Source organism: Entelurus aequoreus, linkage group LG28 (genome assembly GCF_033978785.1).
Source record: "Entelurus aequoreus isolate RoL-2023_Sb linkage group LG28, RoL_Eaeq_v1.1, whole genome shotgun sequence".
Classification (NCBI taxonomy): domain Eukaryota; kingdom Metazoa; phylum Chordata; class Actinopteri; order Syngnathiformes; family Syngnathidae; genus Entelurus; species Entelurus aequoreus.
This window is the reverse complement of record NC_084758.1, coordinates 4,239,477-4,251,704: the sequence shown is the minus strand read 5'-3', so window position 1 is coordinate 4,251,704 and position 12,228 is coordinate 4,239,477.

The window sequence follows — 12,228 nt, the reverse complement described above, 5'->3', positions numbered from 1 at the left end:
TCAAGAGCTCCAGCTCACAAAAACATGACTTCCTGCGCGGCGGCGTGCCACGCGCTCGACAGGCCACGTCGTGGAGTTTGACGCTCAGACGTCCTCGCCAGGCACGGGGCGGGTCACGGCGAGGTCCGACGTCCTGACAGCCGCCCGACACGGCGAGTCAGTCGGCCCGACGAGTCACCTTCAGTCCGCCACCGACTCCGGACATAACTTCCTGCCAGCGCGCATGTCGCCATGGCGATGTGCAGACAGCAACTGTCAGCCGAGGCGGAGGGAGGTCGACACATGAAGGGAGACAGAGTCAATTAAAACTAATAGGAAACAAGAGGGCGCTCGGGGTCGTGCGTGCGTGTGTTTGCACTTCTGTTTTAGTGAGGACCTCAGGGTTTAAACTGCCTTTGGAGTGAGGACATTCAGGTGTGTGTGTGTGTGTGTGTTGTATTTCTACCCTTCTTGAGACGTCAACAAGGAAAAGTACCTTCCATATGAGGACCGGTGAACGAGTTAGGACATAAATCAATAACATTGCATCTAATAGACAATGTCTCATTTGTGGTGACATCTATCAAAATGAGGGTGGTCCCAAAAAGGAGGGATTTTTCACATTGACTGTGTGTCGCTTTTAAAAGTGCTCCCCCTCTGGCCAACTTATGAAATAACAAGTGTGTGTAAGAAATTGAAATGCGTCCCCTTTGGCCAAAATGAATTTAAAAAATATATATATATGTATATAGAGACATACTATAATAACTTGAAATAATGAAGATTAAATATCAATTACACACAAAAAATACCACCCCCCAAAAAAAGAACTAAAAGCAGTCTTTTTCTCACAATGTGTCGACTTGTTTCTTATAAAATTGGGAACAATTTCTCATATTCTTTCTGTTTCTGTAATATTGCAATGTTTTCTTGTAAAATTATGACTTTTTTTAATGTAAAATTATTACTTTATAACACAAAACAGTGACATTTGTCATACAATCTGACTTACATATTGCCAATTTGTTTGTTGTTCTTGTAAAATAGTGACATTTTTTGAGTAAAATGATGACTTTTGTCATCATTTTGCCGCATAAAATTCAGAGTATTACTATAATATTGTCAAAATGTTAAAGTTTTCTTACAAAAATCGTGACTTTTGTCGAGTAAAATCGCCAAAATTTAAAAAGTTTCTCGTAAAATTGGGACTGTTTTGAGTAAGATTCCAACTTTTATCATAATATTGCACAAATGTTCAGTTTTTCTTGTAAAATTTCGAATTGCGTTGAGTAAAATTATGACTTTTATTATAATACTGCCAAAATTCTAAGTTGATGGTGGTCCCAAAAAGGAGGGATTTTTCACATTGACTGTGTGTCGCTTTTAAAAGTGCTCCCCCTCTGGCCAACTTATGAAATAACAAGTGTGTGTAAGAAATTGAAATGCGTCCCCTTTGGCCACAATGAATTTAAAAAAAATATATATATATGTATATAGAGACATACTGTAATAACTTGAAGTAAATAATGAAGATTAAATATCAATTACACACAAAAAATACCACCCCCCAAAAAAAGAACTAAAAGCAGTCTTTTTCTCACAATGTGTCGACTTGTTTCTTATAAAATTGGGAACAATTTCTCATATTCTTTCTGTTTCTGTAATATTGCAATGTTTTCTTGTAAAATTATGACTTTTTTTTAATGTAAAACTATTACTTTATAACACAAAACAGTGACATTTGTCATATACAATCTGACTTATATATTGCCAATTTGTTTGTTGTTCTTGTAAAATAGTGACATTTTTTGAGTAAAATGATGACTTTTGTCATCATTTTGCCGCATAAAATTCAGATTATTACTATAATATTGTCAAAATGTTAAAGTTTTCTTACAAAAATTGTGACTTTTGTCGAGTAAAATCGCCAAAATTTAAAAAGTTTCTCGTAAAATTGGGACTGTTTTGAGTAAGATTCCAACTTTTATCATAATATTGCACAAATGTTCCGTTTTTCTTGTAAAATTTCGACTTGCGTTGAGTAAAATTATGACTTTTATTATAATACTGCCAAAATTCTAAGTTGATGGTGGTCCCAAAAAGGAGGGATTTTTCACATTGACTGTGTGTCGCTTTTAAAAGTGCTCCCCCTCTGGTCAACATATGAAATAACAAGTGTGTGTAGCAAAATGAAATGGGCCCCCTTTGGCCATAATTAATTTAAAAAAATACGTTTTTAAAGACATACTGTAATAACTTGAAGTAAATAATGAAGATTGAAAACCAATTCCAAACAAAAAAAACAACAAAAAAAATTTTATTAACTAAAAGCAGTCTTTTTCCCACAATGTGTCGACTTCTTTCTTATAAAATTGGGAACAATTTCTCATATTCTTTCTGTTTCTGTATAATTGCAATATTTTCTCGTAAAATTATTACTATTTTATGTAAAATTATTACTTTTTAATGCAAAATGGTGACATTTGTCATATAAAATTCTGACTTATCACAATATTGCCAATTTTTTTGGTGTTTTTGTAAAACAGTGACATTTTTTGAGTAGAATTATGACTTCTGTCATATTTTTGCCAAGTAAAATTCCGATTATTATCATAATACTGCCAACATTTTCGTATAAAATTGTGACTTTTGTCGAGTAAAATGACGACTCTTTTCATAAAATTGCCAAAATGTTAAGCTTTTCTTGCAAAATTGCGACTGTTATTGAGTAAAATTCCAACTTGTATCATAATATTGCGCAAATGTTCAGTTTTTCTTGTAAAATTTGGACTTGCGTCGAGTAAAATGACGACTTTTGTTATAATACTGCCAAAATTCTAAGGTTTTCTTGTGAAATTGTGACGTTTTTCTTGTGAAATTCCAACTTATGTTTCACAACAAGCTTTTTTATATGTGCATAGTATGTATATATTATTCATGTTGTAAATACACTTCTTTATATATCTAGAAAGGCTGGTCCTAAAGAGGGAGGCATTTTTCTCACGTCTCAAGAAGGTAACAAATACAAGAAAATGTGTGTGGACCATTTACAGTATCAGAGCAACAGATGTTTTGTCTGAGTCTCACTTTAACTCTTTATTGGACCTTGTTAGGTCAAACAGGTGTGTTAAATGAAGCCTCCAGCGCTACAAAATAAAACCATGGCAATTTTGAAGTTTGAAGTCCGATATAAACAAAATATAATGACATTATTTCAATTACTAGAGAGAAAAAAACACACAAAAAGTCCTGTAGGACATTTCAATATTGTAGTCAAGTGGTTGTGTTCTGTTTTGTTGATCTCCGACTCGCACACCCACTAATTTGGTTTATTGTCCTTTCTATTGTTTGTTTTTAAAGCGAGCTTGTGTCAGAAGTGGAGAGATGGTGTGTATGTGTGTGTGAGAAAGAGTGTGTGTTCATTTTGTGCTGAGCTGTTTAGAAAAAGCATCATTTTAATGAGCAAACATTCACATAAAGTAAACAATGTGTCGAGTCCTTTGTTGCCATTAACAGATGGAAAATGACTTGTCTAAGCTGCATTTAATAAAGATAACAAAACTTCTGTCTCTGAAATAAATTGTGATGCATTCAGTTAATTATGGGCAATGCGATTAAATATTTAACTCGTTTGACAGTTGTAGTTCTAGCATCTTTCCGGTACAGTGGAACGTCTGTTTACGAATCCCTCTTAAAGGCCTACTGAAATGAATTGTTTTTATTTAAACGGGGATAGCAGATCCATTCTTTGTGTCATACTTGATCATTTCGCGATATTGCCATATTTTTGCTGAAAGGATTTAGTAGAGAACATCGACGATAAAGTTCGCAACTTTTGGTCGCTGATAAAAAAAGCCTTGCCTGTACCGGAAGTAGCGTGACGTAGTCAGTTGTTCACCTCCTCACATTTCCCCATTGTTTACACCAGCAGCGAGAGCGATTCGGACCGAGAAAGCGACGACTACCCCATTAATTTGAGCCAGGATGAAAGATTCGTGGATGAGGAACGTGAGAGTGAAGGACTAGAGTGCAGTGCAGGACGCATCTTTTTTCGCTCTGACGGTAACTTAGGTACAAGGGTTCATTGGATTCCACTCTCCCTTCTTTTTGTATTGTGGATCACGGATTTGTATTTGAAACCACCTCGGATACTATATCCTCTTGAAAATGAGAGTCGAGAACGCAAAATGGACATTCACAGTGACTTTTATCCCCACGGCAATACATCGGCGAAGCTCTTTAGCTACGGAGCTAACGTGATAGCATCGGGCTTAACTGTAGATAGAAACAAAAGAAATAAACCCCTGACTGGAAGGATAGACAGAAGATCAACAATACTATTAAACCATGGACATGTAACTACACGGTTAATGCTTTCCAGCTTGGCGAAGGTTAACAATGCTGTTGCTAACGACACTTAGCAACGGGACCTCACAGAGCTATGCTAAAAACATTAGCTATCCTTCTACGCCAGCCAGTTCTCATCTGCTCATCAACACCCGTGCTCACCTGCGTTCCAGCGATCGACGGCGCGACGAAGGACTTCACCCGATCATCCGTGCGGTCGGCGGCTAGCGTCGGATAGCGCGTCTGCTATCCAAGTCAAAGTCCTCCTGGTTGTGTTGCTGCAGCCAGCCGCTAATACACCGATCCCACCTACAGCAAAAAAGCCATTATCGGACATTCCTAATTGTGTCCCATAGTAGCTCATTTTGTCTCGGACACATTTCTTGAAAATTCCGCCTCTAAAGTCATGGCGAACCTACTAACGAGATGGAGGTGTTTTGGTCGACAAGGGGAAAAAAACCCGACAAAATCGAAAGAGGGTAAAAAGTAGGTGAGAAGTTTAGCCTGTCTCGTTTTTGTACTTAAAAAAATTAATCTCAGAAAAAAGCTGGGATTTTTTCTAAGTACAGTTTCATATGTTTTCAATATTCAGTGTTTTACTGTTCATAGTTAATATTGTTTTTTTATTTATTTTTTATTTTTTGGTTAAAATTGTAAATCCCACATTCTTTATTTTCATGCACATTCTGGGCGTCTCGTTCAGTAACATTTTTTTAAATTCCATTCCGTTTTCTAAGGCGGCCTATCATAACGTTTTTAGCATTTACCGTATTTCTCGGACTATAAGTTGCAGTTTTTTTCATAGTTTGGCCGGGGCTGCGACTTATACTCAGGAGCGACTTATGTGTGAACTTATTAACACATTAGCGTAAAATATCAAATAATATTATTGATGTCATTCACGTAAGAGACTAGACGTATAAGATTTCATGGGATTTAGCGATTAGGAGTGACAGATTGTTTGGTAAACGTATAGCATGTTCTATATGTTATAGTTATTTGAATGACTCTTACCATAATATGTTACGTTAACATACCAGTTGGTTATTTATGCCTCATATAACGTACACTTATTCATCCTGTTGTTCACTATTCTTGATTTATTTTAAATTGCCTTTCAAATGTCTATTCTTGGTGTTGGCTTTTATCAAATACATTTCCCCACTTATATATGTTTTTTCCTTCTTTATTATGCATTTTCGGCCGGTGCAACTAATACTCCGGAGCGACTTATACTCCGAAAAATACGGTATGTCTCCGTGTACGAATGCCTTTTGTGTCCCGCCTGCAGGCAAAAAGCAGGGCACACAATCTTTGGGGAGGCGGAGCTACACCACTACTTCTCAGTGCTTCAGCGTGTTTGCCATTTCTGTGTTTATTCCACTTTTCACACATTTCGTCCATTTCGCCTACTCAGTATAACTCCCAAAAAGATAACAGACCAGCGTGGAAAGATGTAAGTCAATTGTATTTATAAAGTGCTTTTCACAAAAAAAAATCACAAAGCGCTGTACAAAGCATAGGTGAAGTAAAACAACTAAAACAACAACGGCCACACCATAAAAAGGTGATCAAAAATGACAGCTAAAAGGTGCCTTAACTAAAAGCTTTACTTAAAAGAGAAGTCTTCAAATGATTCTTAAAAGTGTCACACAGTCAAGATCACGGATTAGCTTTTAGCGTAGCGTTAGCTCATGTTGCGGTGTGTGTGTGTGTGTTACGGACAGCAAAGCCCTGCAAGTTGTTCCAGAGTCTGGGAGCTATAGCCTGGAATGCCAAGTCTCCACGGGTTTAAAAATGGGTTTTTGGGATCTTTAGGAGGCCCTGAGGTGTAGGGGCATAACAAGGCAGTGATGTACCGAGGGCCCTAAGTCAGGACTCAAATCTTAAACGTGGAATTTGACTGGAAGCCAATGAAGACTGGATCATACGGGGGTGATATGGGCTGGTCTGGGTGCACCGGTCTAATGTCTGGCAGCCGCATTTTGTACAGTCTGAAGTCTCTTTAGCATTGACTTGTTGAAAAGAGAATTGCAGTAGTCAATACGAGATGAAATGATCATTTCCAGATCCAATTTTGACAGCAAACTTCTCACTTTCGAAATATTTCTGTGATGATAAAAACAGTTTTTTGGCCAGTTGATGACAGAGACCCTCCCAAAGACTTGGACTGATCCAACACAAGCCCAAGGTTTCCGAGGCTGCTTTAAACAGATACACCCAGAGGGTTAGGGTTAGAGCACAGGTGTCAAACTCAAGGCCCGCGGGCCAGATCTGGCCCTCCACGTCATTTTATATGGCCCGCAAAAGCCTGGAAATATGTGTCAATAAAATGCCTTATATTTTCTTTCTTTACTTTCTTATTTTCTTACTAAATGTACTAGGGCTTTTTTGGTAGTTTGACAGGGGGAAAAATAGTGTCCAATATTGCAACAAATATTATATAATACTTTGTTGGTCAAAATCCAAATAAATACTTAAATATCTGCTTAATTTAAGATTTCAAAGCAAGTTATCCATCAAATTGTACACTATAAAAATGACCAATAGATTTTACTGTAAAATTTAGGGAGTTTTTTACAGCATATTACTGCAAGTTGAAAAAAAAAAGACTAATGTTTGTTTTTTTACAGTAAAATTCTGTCGACTGAACTGTCAGTTTGTTTGTTTTTTACTGTAAAGTCCACGGTTGATGATTTTATGGTACCACATTTTATTATGGTAAAAAACTGTCAGCTAAGTTGCCAAAATAAAATTAAACAGCGGTATTAATTAAAGATTAAAGTACCAATGGTTGTCACACACACACTAGATGTGGTGAAATTTGTCCTCTGCATTTGTCCCATCCCCTTGGGGAGCAGTGGGCAGCAGCGGCGCCGCGCCCGGGAATCATTTTGGTGATTTAACCCCCAACTCCAACCCTTTGTTGCTGAGTGCCAAGCAGGGAGGTTATGGGTCCCATTTTTATAGTCTTTGGTATTGTATTTCTATTTATAATAATATGTTGTAAAAATAATGATAATAAAAAAACCCACCATGTATTTTACAGTAAAAGTCTGGCAACTAGCTGACAGTTTTTTTCTGTTAAAAAACGGGTAAAATCCACATATTGTTTTTACTCTAAACGTTAAGCGTTAAAAAAAAAAGGTAAAATATTTAATTTCATAGGCAAATTCATTAATTATTTACTGTTACAAGCGGCCCTCTAATCGCAGCCATGACTGCGGTGTGGCCCTCAATGAAAACAAGTTTGACACCCCTGGGTTAGAGGGTTAGGGAAATTTGAGGACGTCCAGTTTTTATACAGGATACACATACCAATAACTCAGATTAAAAGTCAACCATTGAAGGAGCACAACAGTTGAATATCATCTGCATAGAAATCAGTGTTTCCCATAAACTGCCAAGATACCTGTGGTGGTGGGGGCGTGGCTATGGGCGTGGTCAACATGACATCATCGAGTAATTTGCATAATTTACTACAATCATATGATTTTCCCTAAAAAGGCTCAAAAAATGTATACTTACTAATTAATAATAACAGTTTTGTTTTAAACGTCCATCCATCCATTTTACAATATAATTACAACACTTTATGTACATATTTATATACAGATTTGAACAATAAGTTATTCACTGAAATATATTTATTAACTGTGGTTCTTACAAAAAATATATCTTATAAAAATATAAAAGCTAAAATGTCTCTTAAAGTTTTGCCCCTTTAATTAGTGCATACTAAATCATTTAACTTTAGCCTACTACTACAACCATATTATTTACCAGCAACATAAAGTGAAACAGAGGCAGAGGTGTCCTGCCACAGTCAGTAACAAATAAACAGGAAACAGTAGTGGTGGTAGATAGACACAGAGCTTCATCAAACATCTGATCCACTGAACAAAGAGCTCCAAAAATCTTGATCCTACACTTCTCTTTCGTAAAGTAAATCTGAACAGCCGATATGGGCATTTACATCTGCTATATGATTTGTCTGAGAAGCTGGACAGGACAAAAAAAAAATAAAATAAAAAAAATAAAAACATTTTGTGGCGGCCTTAATTCTTTCGTGGCGGGCCGCCACAAATAAATGAATGTGTGGGAAACACTGGAAATGATAAGAAACATTTTTAAAAGGACTGATCAACCTACCAAGCGGCATCAGATACAACAAACATAAAACAGGCCCTAGAACAAAACCCTTGGCCACACCACATGACAGGTTGGACATGTCGGACATGACATTATTAAAAGCAACATTAAAAGTTATTAGTTTATATAAGAAGTCAACCACTAGAGAAGGGGACTAAAAAAAAGACTATTAGCGAGGAGTCATTTCCTCTTTCTCTTGTTAAAAACATGAATACTTTGCTGGTTCTTTATGGCGATACATCTGTGCTACGCCGGCGTTTAAGGCAGAGACATGATGTCGGACATCTGGAGGGAGGACGCGGTCTCAGCCTCTGTAAGAGTGTTAGCATATGCCTCGCTAGCTCGCTAACGAGACTGAAACGCAGTGTGAATAACAACTTTAATATCATTTTAGACCAGGGGTCACCAACCTTTTTGAAACCAAGAGCTACTTCTTGGGTAGTGATTAATGCGAAGGGCTACCAGTTTGATACACACTTAAAGAAATTGCCAGAAATAGCCACATTGCTCCATTTACCTTTAACTCTGTTATTATTAATAATTAATGATATTTACACTTTATTGAACGGTTTAAAAGAGGAGAAAACACGAAAAAAATGACAATTAAATTTTGAAACATAGTTTATCTTCAATTTCGACTCTTTAAAATTCAAAATTCAACCGAAAAAAAGAAGAGAAAAACTAGCTAATTCGAATCTTTTTGAAAAAATTAAAAAAATAATTTATGGAACATCATTAGTAATTTTTCCTGGTTAAGATTAATTTTAGAATTTTGATGACATGTTTTACATAGGTTAAAATACAATCTGCACTTTGTTAGAATATATAACAAATTGGACCAAGCTATATTTCTAACAAAGACAAATCATTATTTCTTCTAGATTTTCTAGAGCAAAATTTTTAAAAGAAATTCAAAAGACTTTGAAATACGATTTAAATTTGATTCTACAGATTTTCTAGATTTGCCAGAATAATTTTTTTGAATTTTAATCATAATAAGTTTGAAGAAATATTTCACAAATATTCTTCGTCGAAAAAAACAGAAGCTATTTAAAATGTATTTATTATTCTTTACAATAAAAACATTTTTTTTTTTACATTGATTTAAATTGTCAGGAAAGAAGAGGAAGGAATTTAAAAGGTAAAAAGGTAAATGTGTTTAAAAATCCTAAAATCATTTTTAGGGTTGTATTTTTTCCTCTAAAATTGTCTTTCTGAAAGTTATAAGAAGCAAAGTAAAAAAAATTATGAATTTATTTAAACAAGTGAAGACCAAGTCTTAAAAATATTTTCTTGGATTTTCAAATTCTATTTGAGTTTTGTCTCTCTTAGAATTAAAAATGTCGAGCACAGCGAGACCAGCTTGCTAGTAAATAAATACAATTTAAAAAATAGAGGCAGCTCACTGGTAAGTGCTGCTATTTGAGCTATTTTTAGAACAGGCCAGCGGGCTACTCCTCTGGTCCTTACGGGCTACCTGGTGCCCGCGGGCACCGCGTTGGTGACCCCTGTGTTAGACCAAGTCAGTCAGCTAAACTTTGTCTGCATCAATTCAAGTACATTTTAAAGAGGCGTCAGTTTGCAATGCAGATAAAAAGGCAACAACAAACGCACAATGGGGGAGGTACTATAAGATTAAAAATACAATATCAAATAGGCAACATTTTAAGAATGATCAAAAATACAATTATCCACATTTGAGTCTATTAGAATGCTAATCAATAATCAATATACCAACATCACTAAATTATTTTCTTTTTGAGAAAGTTAGATTTTGTGTTCTGTTGTTTGTTTTCATTGCTGCTATTTTGACTGTTTTAATACACATAATCGAGGGTTTTTTTAGCACTTTAAATGGAGAACATTTTAATGGTCATTTTAATTTGGGAAACAGTTGAACGAACAGCACAGTTACAGTCAAAATAAACATTATGAATGAATTAGTCATCTTTGTTTTTAGTAAGCACATGCCTCAAATAACTTAAGCTGCATTTAGAAGTGGATTAAAGCCATTAAATATGTACACTGATTAGTCGACTAATCGTGAAGATAATCATTGAATAATCGGTAGTTGCAGCCCTACTCACAACTATGGAAGAATGGAAGAAGCAGGCTTCGTACCACTGCACGTTTTAATTGTGATGAGACCCGACTTTCTTGGAGGAAGATGCCAAAGGAGACTAATTTCAAGTGCGCGCACACACACTTGCATGCAACCGCAATTAATTATTATTATAAAAATATTTTTTTTATTGAGGTAAGGAGTTTTGTGATTTCTGATCGTTTGTGTGGGCGTCAAAGTGACTTGCCTGTGTGTTGGCAGAGCAGCATATATTGTTGTTTTGGCTTGTTCAGAAATAAATAATGTTTGAGTGTTTTAGTGTGCTAACGTTCACTAAAATATGGACTTTTGTCGAAGCTGGAACCAATTATTCATATTTACATTGTTTCTTGCTTAGTTGTACAAACTTTTCCGTTTACGAACTGTGTTCAAGAACCGATTAAGTGTGTCAATGGAGGTTTCATAAAGTTTGGCAAATTAAAAAAATATTTTCTTCATTTTACTCAAGCAGAATAACAATATTGTTATTGAAGTTAAGGACTTTTGTGACTTCTGATCGTTTGTGTGGGCGTCAAAGTGACTTGCGTGTGTGTTGGCAGAGCAGCATATATTGTTGTTTTGGCTTGTTCATAAATATAAAGTGGATCCATCACTTCCACATGTTTGTTTGAGTGTTTTAGTGTGCTAACGTTCACTAAAATATAGCCTTTTGTCGAAGCTGGAACCAATTATTCATATTTACATTGTTTCTTGCTTAGTTGTACAAACTTTTCCATTTACGAACCGTGTTCAAGAACCGATTAAGCGTGTCAATGGAGGTTTCATAAAGTTTGGCTAATTAAAAAAATATTTTCTTCATTTTACTCAAGCAGAATAACAATATTGTTATTGAAGTTAAGGATTTTTTGTGATTTCTGATCGTTTGTGTGGGCGTCAAAGTGACTTGCGTGTGTGTTGGCAGAGCAGCATATATTGTTGTTTTGGCTTGTTTATGAATAAATAATGTTTGAGTGTTTTAGTGTGCTAACATTCACAAAAATATGGACTTTTGTCGAAGCTGGAACCAATTATTCATATTTACATTGTTTCTTGCTTAGTTGTACAAACTTTTTCATTCACGAACCGTGTTCAAGAACCAGTTAAGCGTGTACATGGAGGTTTCATAAAGTTTGGCGAGTTTAAAAAATATTTTCTTCATTTTACTCAAGCACAATAACAATATTGTTATTGAAGTTAAGGATTTTTTGTGATTTCTGATCGTTTGTGTGGGCATCAAAGTGACTTGCGTGTGTGTTGGCAGAGCAGCATATATTGTTGTTTTGGCTTGTTTATGAATAAATAATGTTTTAGTGTGATAACGTTCACAAAGATATGGACTTTTGTCGAAGCTGGAACCAATTATTCATATTTACATTGTTTCTTGCTTAGTTATACAAACTTTTCCATTTACGAACCGTGTTCAAGAACCAATTAAGCGTGTACATGGAGGTTTCATAAAGTTTGGCGAGTTTGAGAATGATTTTTCTTGATTTTTCTCAAGTTTCTGTGCCTCCCGTACTGAAAACCGGCGTATGAGTTTTTCAAAAGTCCTGGAAGTTTCTCATTCTTCCATGGCGGACCAGTCCGGAAGCTGGCAGGTCCTTGCAGCTTTAATGAGCGACAGAAATGACTCGCAGCTGACCTCCGAC